Below are 13435 nucleotides of genomic sequence, written 5' to 3'. Positions count from 1 at the left end.
CTACAAAACATTGCTGAAAGACTTTAAAGAAGACACAAGTAAATGGAAACACATCCCATGTTCATGGATTGGGAGTCTTAATATCATTAAGATGTCCTTCCTGCAAAGCTATATACAGATTTAATGCAATTCTTATAAAAACCTAATGGTATTTTTTTTTGGCAGAAATAGAAAAAGCCATCCTAAAGTTAATATGAGATCTCAGAGGACAGCCAAAACAATCTTGAGAAAGAAGAACAAAGCTGGAGGCTTTACACTTTCTGATTTCAAAACATATTACAAAGCTATAGGAATCAAAACAGTATATTATTGGCATAAAGACAGACATATAATCAGTAGAACAGAATAGAGAGCCCATGTAGTTTAATAATCCTCATAAAGGATGCCAAGACTACACAATGGGGAAAGGACAATCTTTTCAACAAATGGTGCTGGGAAAATCAAACATCCAGATGTAAAAGAATGAAGATGGCTTGAAAAAGAAAAGCAAATTTGGAGGCATCACAATTCTGGACTTCAAATTCTATTATAAAGCTCTAGTGATTAAGACAGTATGGTATTAGCACAAACATAGATACATAGATCAATGGAACAGAACAGGGAACCCAGAAATAAATGCATAACTATATGGTCAATTAGTCTTCAACCAAGCCAGAAAGAATATCCAATGGGAAAATGACAGTCTTTTCCACAATTGGTGTTTGAAAAACTGGACAGCAACATGCAAGAGAATGAAACTGGACCACTTCCTTACATGAAACACAAAAATGAAATAAAAATGGATTAAAGACCTAAATGTGAGACACCTTAAAAATCCTGGAGGAAAGCACATGCCATAGCCTTAGTAACTTCTTTGACATCAGCCATAGTAACTTCAGCCATAGTAACTTCTTTGACATCAGCCATAGTAACTTCTTTCTAGATATGTCTCCTCCTCCTGGGGCTTCTGGGTAGCTCAGTGGGTTGAGCGTCTGCCTTTGGCTCAGGTCATGGTCCCAGGGTCCTGGGATAGAGCCCCACATTGACCCCACATCAACCCCACATTGAGTACCCCGCTCTGTGGGGAGTCTGCTTCTCTCTCTCCCTCTACCTGCCACTTGCCCAGCTTGTTCTCTCTCCCTCTCTCTGTCAAATAAATAAATAAATAAATAAATAAATAAATAAATAAATAAAATCTTTAAAAAATAGATATGTCTCCATAGGCAAGGGAAATAAAAGCAAAAATAAACTACTGGGACTTCATTGAAATTAAAAGCTTCTGGAGAGTGAAGGAAGCAATCAACAAAATAAAAAAGAAACCTATGGAATGAGAGAAGATATTTGCAAATGACATATCTGATAAAGAGTTAGTACCCAAAAAATATAAAGAATTTCCAAACTCAACACCCTCAAAAAGAATAATCCTATTAAAAATAGGCAGAAGATATGATTAGACACTTTTCCAAAAAAGACATATAGATGGCCAACAGACACATGAAAAGATGCTCAACATCGCTCATTATTCAGGAAATACAAATCAAAACTACAATGAGATATCACCTCACACCTGTCACAATGGCTGAAATCAACGATGCAAGGTGAGAATGTGGAGAAAGGGGAATCCTCTTGCACTGTTGGTGGGAATGCAAACTGGTGCAGCCACTCCAGAAAATAGTATGGAGTTTCCCTCAAAAAGTTAAAAATATAACTACCCTATGATCCAGCAATTGCAGTACTAGATATTTACCCAAAGAATACAAAACTACTAATTCAAAGGGGTGCATGCACCCCAATGTTTATATGAGCATTATTTACAATAGCCAAATTATGGAAACAGTCCATTAACTGATGAATGGATGAAGAAGATGTGGTACATATATAGTTATTTCATATATGAAATAAGTGAAATAAGTCAGAGAAGGACAGATACCACATGATTTCACTCATGTGTAGAATTTAAGAAACAAATCAGCAAATGGGAAAAAAAGAGAGAGAGGCAAACCAATAAACAAATTCTTAATTATAGAGAACACACTGATAGTTACCAGAGAGGAGATGGGTAGGGGCATGAGTTAAAGAGGTGATGGGGGGATCCCTGGGTGGCGCAGCGGTTTGGTGCCTGCCTTTGGCCCAGGGCGCGATCCTGGAGACCCGGGATCGAATCCCATATCAGGCTCCCGGTGCATGGAGCCTGCTTCTCCCTCCGCCTGTGTCTCTGCCTCTCTCTCTCTCTGTGACTATCATAAATAAAAATTAAAAAAAAATCTTTAAAAAAAAGAGGTGATGGGGATTAAGGAGTGCATTTTTTGTGATGAGCACAGGGTGTTTTATGGAAGTGTTGAATTGGGATGCCTGGGTGGCTCAGTGGGTGAGCATCTGCCTTCAGCTCAGGGCATGATCCCGGGGTCCTGGGATTGAGTTCCATATCAGGCTCCCCTCGGGGCCTGCATCTCCCTCTACATGTGTCTCTGCCTCTCTCTGTGTGTCTCTCATGAGTAAATAAATGAAATCTTTTTAAAAAGTGTTAAATTACTATATGGTACACCTGAAACTTATATATAATAACACTGTATGTTAACTAACTGAAATTAAAAACTTTAAAAAAGAATGAAGATGGACCTTTATTTTACATCATATACAAAAATCAACTCAGAATGGACTGTAGACCTAAATGTATCACTGGAAACTATAAAACTCTTAGAAGAAAACAAGGAGAAAAGCCTCATGACATTTGAATGGGTAACAATTTCTTGCATATGACTGAAAGTACAAGCAACAAAAGCAGAAATTACACAAATGGAACCATACTAAACTTAAAAACTTCTGTGCATCCTACTGGGGATTTACCCCAAAGATACAGATGCAGTGAAAAACCTAGACACCTGCACCCCAATGTTTATAGCAGCAATGTCCACAATAGCCAAACTGTGGAAGGAGCCTCAGTGTCCATCGAAAGATGAATGGATAAAGATGTGGTCTATATATACAATGGAATATTACTCAGCCATTAGAAACGATAAATACCCACCATTTCCTTCAATGTGGATGGAAGTGGAGGGTATTATGGTGAGTGAAGTAAGTCAATCGGAGAAGGACAAACATTATATGGTTTCATTCATTCAGGGAATATAAAAAATAGTGAAAGGGATTAAAGGAGAAAGGAGAGAAAATGAGTGGGAAATATCAGAGAGGGTGACAGAACAGGAGAGACTCCTAACTCTGGGAAACAAACAAGGGGTAGTGGAAGGGGAGGTGGGCAGGGGGATGGGGTGACTGAGAAGGGCACTTGACAGGATGAGCACTGGGTGTTACACTATATGTTGGCAAATCGAACTCCAATAAATAAAATAATAGACATTTCTCCAAAGATGTACAAATGGCCAACAAACACATGAAAAGATGCTCCATGTAACTAATCCTTAGGGAAATGAAAATTAAAATTGCAATGAGATATTATCTTATATCCATTAAGATGATTACTATGGAAAAAGCAGTAACAAGTGTTGGCAAAGATGTGGAGAAATTGCAACTCTTGCACACTCTTGGTGAGAATGTGAAATGTTGCAGCTGTCATGAAAAACAGCATGGAGTTTCCTCCATAAATTAAAAATAGAACTGCTGGGGCAGCCTGGGTGGCTCAGCAGTTTAGCACCGCCTTCAGTCCAGGGCCTGATCCTGGAGACCCAGGATCGAATCCCACGTCAGGCTCCCTGCATGGAGCCTGCTTCTCCCTCTGCCTGTGTCCTGCCTCTCTTTCTCTCTCTCTCTCTCTCTGTGTGTCTCTCATGAATAAATAAATAAAATCTTTAAAAAAGAAAAACAAAACAAACCAGAACTGCCATATTATTTAGGAATCCAACTTCTGGGTATATATGCAAAAAATTGGAAATAGAATTTTGAATAAATATTTGTATACTCATGGTCATTGCAGCATTATTCATAATAGCTAAGACCCGGAAATAACCTAAATGTCCATTGACAAATAAATGGATAAAGAAAATGTCATATATATGTGTGCGTGCACACACACACACACAGGCACAATGGAATATTATTCAGCCTTAAAAATGAAGGATATCTTGTGGTATGTTACATCATGGATGGACTTTGAGGATATTATGCTAATTGAGATACACATCACGAAATACAAATACTGCATGATTCCACTGAGGAATCTAGGGCCTTTGGTGTGGAGGGGAGGAAATGGGAAGTTGTTGTTCGATGGGTACAGAGTTTCAGTCACGCAAGATGAAAAAGATCTAAAAATCTATTGTTTAACAATGTGCATATAGTCAACAATACCATGCTGTATACATAAACATCATTACGAGGGTAAATTTATGCTGTTATTATTATATTTTGTAACCGCAACAAAAAAATTGAGTGCAGTGGGGATTTTAGCTGAGTCAAAGCTGTATAGATATATGGTAAACCATGAGGCATGTGTTCCCTATAAAGACTTTCTTTTCATGTCCAAACCTTTGTGGACAACCACACATTGTGTTTTCAGATCTCTTACACTACTTTTAAGAGCCTAAGGAATCTGGGGTCTCTGGGAGGCTCTGTTGGTTAAGTGGCCAACTTTTGGTTTCAGCTCAGATCACGATCTCAGTGTCATGCAATCGAGCCTCCCGTGGAGCCCTGCATTGGACTCTGTGCCCAGCAGGGAGTCTTATTCTCTCCCTCTGCTCCTCCCCTGACTCATCATCTCTCTCTCTCTCTCTCAAATACATAAATAAATATTTAAAAAGAAAAAAATTTTAGAAGGAGCCTAAGGAATCTGAAATCCATAGACATAATCATAGACCTAATCCAAGTTGCTTTCTACAGTTTAGGGAGATGGACTCTTCCCCTGGGGACGCCTGGGTGGCTTAGCAGTTGGGCGTCTCTCTTCGGCTCAAGGTGTGATCCCAGAGTCCCAGGATCAAGTCCCGCATCAGGCTCCCTGCTGATGGAGCCTGTTTCTAGCTCTGCCTGTGTCTTTGCTTCTGTGTATGTCTTTCATGAATAAATAAATAAAATCTTTAAAAAAATAAATTTAAAAAAGGATGATAAATTTTAAATATATAGAAAGGTATGGAGAGGGGCATCTGGGTGGCTCAGTGGTTGAGCCTCTGCCTTTGGCTCAGGTCATGATCCCAGGGTCCTGGGATCGAGTCTCACATCGGGCTCTCTGTGAGGAGCCTGCTTCTCCCTCTGCCTATGTCTCTGCCTCTCTCTCTCTGTGTCTCTCATGAATACATAAGTAAAATCTTAAAAAAAGAAAATATGATTAAAAAAAAGAAAGGTATGGAGAATCATACTGGAAAACCTATTCACCCACCACCATTCAACCCTATTTCAACATTCTGCCACAATTGTATATATCTTTTTATTTTTATCTTTATGTCTTTTAATTTCTATTTTAAAATTCAAAAACAAAAATGAAAACAAACAGAAAAATAGGGTGTCTGGGTAGCTCAATCAATTAAATATCTGCCTTCGGGGGTCCTGGGATTGGCCTGATTGGGGCTCCCTGTCCAGTGGTGAGTCTGCATCTCCTTCTCCCTCTGCCCTCCTTGCCACCCCCACACCTCTGCTCTCTCTCTCTCTCAAATAAAAGAAAAAAAAAACCTCAATCAGAAAACTAACCAGGGAACAACAAAGCCACCTGCCACTCCTTCCTTTTTCTCTTATGATATCTATTCAGAATTTGGTATTTCTTTTGTTCAGATTATTATACATTTCCCCACCTATTATAGACTATTAATGTATTTATAAATAATATAGTTATTGCCCACATTTTAAAACTTCATATGGGGGATCCCTGGGTGGCTCAGCGGTTTGGCGCCTGCCTTCGGCCCAGGGCGTGATCCTGGAGTCCCAGAATCAAGTCCCGCATAGGGCTCCTGGCATGGAGCCTGCTTCAGCCTCTGTCTCTCTGTCTCTCTCTCTCTCTGTGCCTATCATGAATAAATAAATAAATGAATCTTTAAAAAAAAAACTTCATATGAACAGCCTCTTACTGTTTAATATGCTGTTTTGCATCTTGCATTTATGTTTTTGAGGAAATAGTTTCCTCTGTTAACTCCTGAGATGCCACTGAGACCTATACCTTGGGTTTCAAGAAGAAATCTCTAAGTCTTCCTGGCCCTCCTCATCTTGCTGCCTAGGTGTCCATTCTTCATCAGAATCCTCAGTGTCATCTACTTGGGGTTTGATGGCCCACCTGTGGTCACACATGAAAGTGGGTCGAGGGGCTCTGAGACCTGGAAAGAAGCAAAATTCTTGTCCTAAAAGGGAAGAACTAGAAATAGAAACAAAGCACAGTGGCGATGGATAGCACCCCCCAGTCAGCGTGACTCAGCTGGATGGGTTGGAAGAATCTAGAACAGGGCAAGAAGTGAGCTCTGCATTGCCGGTACAAGCCCTACACTGACAGAAAAGAACAAAATTTCACTCCGAATTCGTCTTCACATGAAAAGGAGCTGTGAGCAGGCGAGGCACCCAAGGGGCAAACAAATACAGGCCTGAAGGCTTGTTTCATGTTTCCCAGGCTCACTGGCACCCAGCACTTCCGGTTACCTAGGGTAATCAGCGCTTCATAGTTCCTTTTCACATTCCTATATCGGATTTTCTCCCAGTCTCCCATCTGTGTCCATTCCTCCTTGGAGAAGTATATGGAAATGTCTTTGAAAGCATCTTTGGCCTAGAGAAAATAATAGATTCCATCAGTGACTTAATAATACAGATCAGAACTTTGACCTGGGCTTTCTCCCTCACCTTAAACGTAGTGTGTTCCCTGACTCTTCTGATTGCTCACTGAAGCAAGGGTAGAGAGCTTCTCTCCTTCCTGATGGTATCCTGATTAACTGAACAAACCCCGAGCATTTTACAAGCTCTCTCCTGACAAAGAGCAATTGCTGATGCTACTGTCCTTTTCTTCCCCACCCCTCAGTCCTGTAAAGGAGCAAGTGCCTCCATCTTGTGTACATTCGCAGAGAGGGTCACTCACCCGTGCAGGCCAGGAGTCTGTGGTCCTCCAGGGACCAGCTCCTTGTCATCAGGCCCCTCACCTTGGGCTTCCATCCTGTTCTTCCTGAGGCTCTCTCAGGGGTCTCCTCTGGGAACCTATTGTTGCTCAAGGTGCTGGGACCTCCAGGCGGGTCTTGCTCTGACTCTGAGACTGGCAACAGCCCCATGAGTCTCTGTGCCCCAAGGCCAAGGCGCCTGTGGAAAAAGAAGGTGCTGAGAGGGGGTGCTAGCACAGATCACTGACCCAAGCTGTCTTTTCCTTTTGGGTGTGGTATCCACAACAAGAAGATGTGGGGACCCCAGAGCGGATTAAAAAGTGCAGGTGAGGTCTGGGGGTATTGGTGGGATGAAGGAGTCTCTACTGGCAACGATAGACCATCCTAACATGATCTAGTTTTTTTATTATTTTATTTTATTCCACTGCAGCTCGGCCCATCTGAGGAAAGGTGGCAAAGGCGCCTGGAGGGATGTGGCTGTGGGAATTTGATGGGAGTCCTGAGGTGAAGGACAAGAAGAGCACCAAGGAGACCTGGAGGTCCCTGAATGCCAGGACTGGGGACAGACGTACTATCACAGCTCTGTTCCAGGGAGAGGAAGTGAGTATTTCTCAAAGAAGGGTTTCTTCGGATGTCACCTGATAATTCTGGAAAAATCTGGTTATAAACAGGCTCCATCTCTAAGTGACAGAGAGATCTCAGAGTGAGATTTGCTCTCACTCAGGCTGAGGGAATTGGGATTTCTTATGTCAAGGGTATTTGAGGCATTAGGCGGAGGACATTTGGGGTTTCTCAGGCTGATGATAGTGTCAGTCTCTCAGGACAAGATTTGAGGTCTTGCAGACTGAAGAGATTTAGAATGCTCAGATTGAGAGGATTTGGGATCTTCCGGACTGAGGAAACTTAAGGTCTCTCATTCTGAGGAGATTTGGAGTCTCTCATCAATGGGCTTTAGGTTTCCTGACATTGAGGTTACTTGGGGACTTTGAAGCTGAAGGGATTTGAGTTCACAGGCTGAGGGCATTCAGGGTCTCTGAGGTGGAGAAATCTGTTCTCTCTGCAGGTGCTACATTTCGGCTGCCTCAGGCTGAGGGCAGTTTCTGTTACTCAAGATATTCGGGGGCCTAAATTTTTTTTTTTTAAAGATTTTATTTATGAGAGAGAGAGAGAGAGAGAGAGAGAGAGAGAGAGAGAGAGAGAAAGAGAGGCGGAGACACAGGCAGAGGAGAAGCAGGCTCCATGCCGGGAGCCTGACGTGGGACTAGATCCCAGTCTCCGGGATCACTCCCAGGCCAAAGGCGGCGCTAAACCGCTGAGCCAGCCGGGCTGCCCCGGGGGCCTAAGTATTAAGGGATCTGCTGTTTCTCTGGGTGAAGGGATTTGAGGTTTGTGCATCTGAGGCTTTGGGTCTCACGTATAGATGTGAGGTCTCACCCAGGCAGCGGATTTGGGTTCTCTGAAGGGGCGGGATTTGGTGTTCTTCGAGGCTGAGGGGACTTGGAGTGAGGGTGAGGGGGTGTCTAGGGTCTCCCAGGTGGGATCTGAAGGTTTCAGGGTCAGGGTTTATAGAAGGGCTTCTCAGGGCACAGCAAAGGCCTCTGTGCTCCCCTCAGCCCGCCGCGGCCTCCCTTACTGCCGACCCGGGTCTGGCGCTCCCGCGGGGGTCCCGCGCGTTTCCCGCCCGGCGAGAGGTAAGCCGCGGCCGCCTGCGAGCAATCAAAGTGGTCCCGCCTTTAATGTAGTGATCTCTCCTTTCTCATTCATGATTTTATTAATTTGAGTCTTCTCTCTCTTCTTTTTAATAAGGTTGGCTAATGGTTTATCTATCTTATTAATTCTTTCAAAGAACCAACTCCTGGTTCTGTTGATCTGTTCCACAGTTCTTCTGGTCTCGATATCATTGAGTTCTGAAAGAAATTGAGGAAGACACAAAGAGATGGAAAAATATTCCATGCTCATGGATTGGCAGAATTAATATTGTGAAAATGTCAATGTTACCCAGGGCAATTTACACGTTTAATGCAATCCCTATCAAAATACCATGGACTTTCTTCAGAGAGTTAGAACAAATTATTTTAAGATTTGTGTGGAATCAGAAAAGACCCCGAATAGCCAGGGGAATTTTAAAAAAGAAAACCATAGCTGGGGGCATCACAATGCCAGATTTCAGGTTGTACTACAAAGCTGTGGTCATCAAGACAGTGTGGTACTGGCACAAAAACAGACACATAGATCAATGGAACAGAATAGAGAATCCAGCAGTGGACCCTCAACTGTATGGTCAACTAATATTTGATAAAGGAGGAAAGACTATCCATTGGAAGAAAGACAGTCTCTTCAATAAATGGTGCTGGGAAAATTGGACATCCACATGCAGAAGAATGAGACTGGACCACTCTCTTTCACCATACACAAAGATAAACTCAAAATGGATGAAAGATCTAAATGTGAGACAAGAGTCCATCAAAATCATAGAAGAGAACACAGGCAACACCCTCTTTGAACTCGGCCACAGTAACTTCTTGCAAGATACATCCACGAAGGCAAAAGAAACAAAAGCAAAAATGAACCATTGGGACTTCATCAAGATAAGAAGCTTTTGCACAGCAAAGGATACAGTCAACAAAACTAAAAGACAACCTACAGAATGGGAGAAGATATTTGCAAATGACGTATCAGATAAAGGGCTAGTTTCCAAGATCTATAAAGAACTTATTAAACTCAACACCAAAGAAACAAACAATCCAATCATGAAATGGGCAAAAGACATGAAGAGAAATCTCATAGAGGAAGACATGGATATGGCCAACATGCACATGAGAAAATGCTCTGCATCACTTGCCATCAGGGAAATACAAATCAAAACCACAATGAGATACCACCTCACACCAGTGAGAATGGGGAAAATTAACAAGGCAGGAAACAACAAATGTTGGAGAGGATGCGGAGAAAAGGGAACCCTCTTACACTGTTGGTGGGAATGTGAACTGGTGCAGCCACTCTGGAAAACTGTGTGGAGGTTCCTCAAAGAGTTAAAAATAGACCTGCCCTACGACCCAGCAATTGCACTGTTGGGGATTTACCCCAAAGATTCAGATGCAATGAAACGCCGGGACACCTGCACCCCGATGTTTCTATCAGCAATGGCCACAATAGCCAAACTGAAGGAGCCTCGGTGTCCATCGAAAGATGAATGGATAAAGAAGATGTGGTTTATGTATACAATGGAATATTACTCAGCAATTAGAAACGACAAATACCCACCATTTGCTTCAACGTGGATGGAACTGGAGGGTATTATGCTGAGTGAAATAAGTCAATCAGAGAAGGACAAACAGTGTATGTTCTCATTCATTTGGGGAATATGAATAATAGTGAAAGGGAATATAAAGGAAGGGAAAAGAAATGTTGGGAAATATCAGGAAGGGAGACAGAACATAAAGACTCCTAACTCGGGGAAACGAACTAGGGGTGTTGGAAGGGGAGGAGGGCGGGTGTTGGAGGGGAATGGGTGACGGGCACTGAGGTGGACACTTGACGGGATGAGCACTGGGTGTTTTTCTGTATGTTGGTAAATTGAACACCAATAAAAATTAATTAAAAAAAAAACAAAAAAAACAAAGTGGTCCCGCCAATTGGCGGTCCCGAGGGGTCTAATGGGGCGGGGCGTAGGGCGAGCCGCGTGTGTCAGTCATGGACAGAGCCCCACCCCCGTGGACGGTCCCGGCCCACGCCGTGGGGATTGGCTGCTCTGAGTCCAATGAGTCTGTCAAGAAGCCTCCAGCGCGCAGGCGCAGTATGGCAGTTGTCATTGTTTTCTGTACCTAAGTGTTGGTGAAATCCTGCAAGGGCAGGAGACTGAGCAGAGAGAGTATCTGGCAGCCCAGGCTGAGCCTTGAGCATTGAGCTGACGGCAGGTCTTTAGGGTGGACCTAACCATCCTGTGTCCTGACAAAGATTCTTTGCTCTACCAGACTTTCATCAGGCTCTAGAAGGGTCTCCTATGCCCATCTGTGCCCTGCCTTATAAAATACACTTTTAGCCAAAGCTATATGACCATTTAGTATACAGTGAATATAGCATTATATTCAGGGAACAACTATATAACTCAGGAATGTCTGATGAGACAATGTATAGACACACAAATAAAATCTATATGGCCCAAAGTTTTCAGCCCAACAAATGGAATAGTAAGTATATTAGAAAACCACTTGGGGGGGATCGCTGGGTGGCTCAGCGGTTTGGCGCCTGCCTTTGGCACAAGCCGTGATCCTGGAGTCCTGGGATTGAGTCCCGTGTCGGGCTTCCCAGCGTGGGGCCTGCTTCTGCTCTGCCTGTGTCTCTGCTTCTCTCTCTCTCCCTCTCTCTCTCTGTGTCTATCATGAATAAATAAAATAAATCTTTAAAAAAAAACACTTGGATCTTACACAAAAATAAACTCGAAATGGTTGAAAGCTCTAAATGTGAGACAAGAATCCATCAAAGTCCTAGAGGAGAACACAGGAAACACACATTTTGAACTTGGCCATGGCAACTTCTTAAAAGATACATCTATGAAGGCAAGGGAAACAAAAGCAAAAATGAACCATTGGGACTTAATCAAGATAAAAAACTTCTGCACAGCAAAAGAAACAGTCAACAAAACTAAAAGACAACCTACAGAATGGAGAAGATATTTGCAAATGACATATCAGATAAAGGGCTAGTATCCAAGATCTATAATGAACTTATCAAATTCAACACCCAAGAAACAAAAAATTCAGTCATGAAATGGGCAGAAGACATGAACAGAAATTTCTCCAAAGCAGACCTACACATGGCCAACAGACACCTGAAAAAATGCTCCATATCACTTGGCCACCAGGGAAATACAAATCAAAACCACAACGAGATACATCTTACACTGGTGAGAATGGTGAAAATTAACAAGACAGGAACAAACAAATGTTGGAGAGGATGTGGAGAAAGGGGAACCCTCTTGCACTGTTGGTGGCAATGCAAACTGGTATAGCCACTTTGGAAAACAGTATGGAGGTTCCTGAAGAAGTTAAAATAGAGCTACCCTACAACCCAGCAATTGCACTACTGGGTATTTACTCCAAAGACACCTGCACCCCAATGTTCATAGTAGCAATGTCCACAATAGCCAAACTGTGGAAGGAGCCATGATGTCCTTTGACAGATGAATAAAGAAGATGTAGTCTATATATACAATGGAATATTACTCAGCCATCAGAAGAGGAGAGGAGGGGAACTGGGTGGAAAAAATTAGAGAGGGAGACAAACCATGAGAGACTACTAACTCTGGGAATCAACTGTAGTATTTTTAATGTTGGCCTGACTAGATTTTAGTTCTTTTATCTCTACAGTAAGGGATTCTCTAGTATCTTCTGTGCCCTTTTCCAGCCCAGCTACTATCCTTATAATCATTGTTTTAAGTTCTAGTTCAGACATCTTACTCATATCTGTATTGACTAACTTCCTACCTGTGAGTATTACTTCACATTCTTTTTTGGGAGAAGTGTCTTCAATCTATTCTACTGTTTGATTAGAGCATCATGTGTTTAACCATTCTGCTGCTCTTTGACGACATTCAGGTGGATTCCAACTTTTGTTTGTTTTGGGGTGTGTGTATGTGTATCTATTGCCGTGCAGCTATCTGATCCTCGATCTGTATCATCCTAACACTGAAATGGCTTGAAACAACATTTCTTTATCATTTCTGGTGCTGGCGTTGGATGGCTGGTTGGGTTCTACTGGTCAACCCTGGGCTCGCTCAAGCAGCGGCTTTCCACTGGAGGGTCAGCTGAGTTTGAAGGTCCAGCTTGGCCACATTCACGTGTCTGGCAGTTGGTCCCAGCTGAGTTCTGGCTGCTTCTCTTCTCCTCAATGCCTCTCAAGCTGGGAACCAGACCTCGGGGCCACCTGTGGGGAAGCTCCAAGGAGCAAGCTGCCCAATGGGGGTAGCCCTGGGGCTCCCGTGTGTGGGAGTTGGGGTGGGGAAGGGACTGGGGTCCCTCAGTCCCCTCTGCTGCCAGGCCCCTAGGCTGAGCTCCATTCTCACTCAGCCCCTTCTTGCTAGGGCGTGGAGGATGCCTTCCACATGCTGGTGTGAGAGATCCAACAGCACAAGGTGCAAAAGCTGAGCCCTCCTGGTGAGGGTGGTCCAGGCTGCATGAGCTGCAAGTACCTGCTGTCCTGACGTCCTTTCCAGGGCCACTCTGACAGCCCTGATGGCCATCTCTGCCCCAGGAGCACAGGTATGGGGCAGGAAAGGAAGGAAGCGCCACGGGAGGCCAGCTAGCCTAGACTCCCTGGACAGAGTGACCACAGACCTCCCAGGATGCTTTGCACAGACTGTCATGAACTGACACCACCGGCCTCCAGCTGTCACTCTCCTACCAGTTCTGTCCTGGCCTGCTGGGCACAGGCCGAATCATGGTAAA

At 43.4% G+C, this 13435-nt stretch overlaps 1 long non-coding RNA gene across 1 annotated transcript in view; it reads left to right on the top strand.

Moving 5' to 3' along the window:
* Positions 1 to 13435, top strand: part of LOC121500541 — a 22324-nt gene extending 8889 nt beyond the window's left edge. The window contains exons 2-3 of the long non-coding RNA XR_005990407.1: positions 7420 to 7589; positions 13072 to 13435. This is a non-coding gene — a long non-coding RNA (uncharacterized LOC121500541). The remainder of the gene's footprint in view (positions 1 to 7419; positions 7590 to 13071) is intronic.

The sequence above is a fragment of the Vulpes lagopus genome, chromosome 10, assembly GCF_018345385.1.
Source record: "Vulpes lagopus strain Blue_001 chromosome 10, ASM1834538v1, whole genome shotgun sequence".
NCBI classification, from domain to species: Eukaryota; Metazoa; Chordata; class Mammalia; order Carnivora; family Canidae; genus Vulpes; species Vulpes lagopus.
This window is presented reverse-complemented; position numbering and strand designations above follow the sequence as displayed.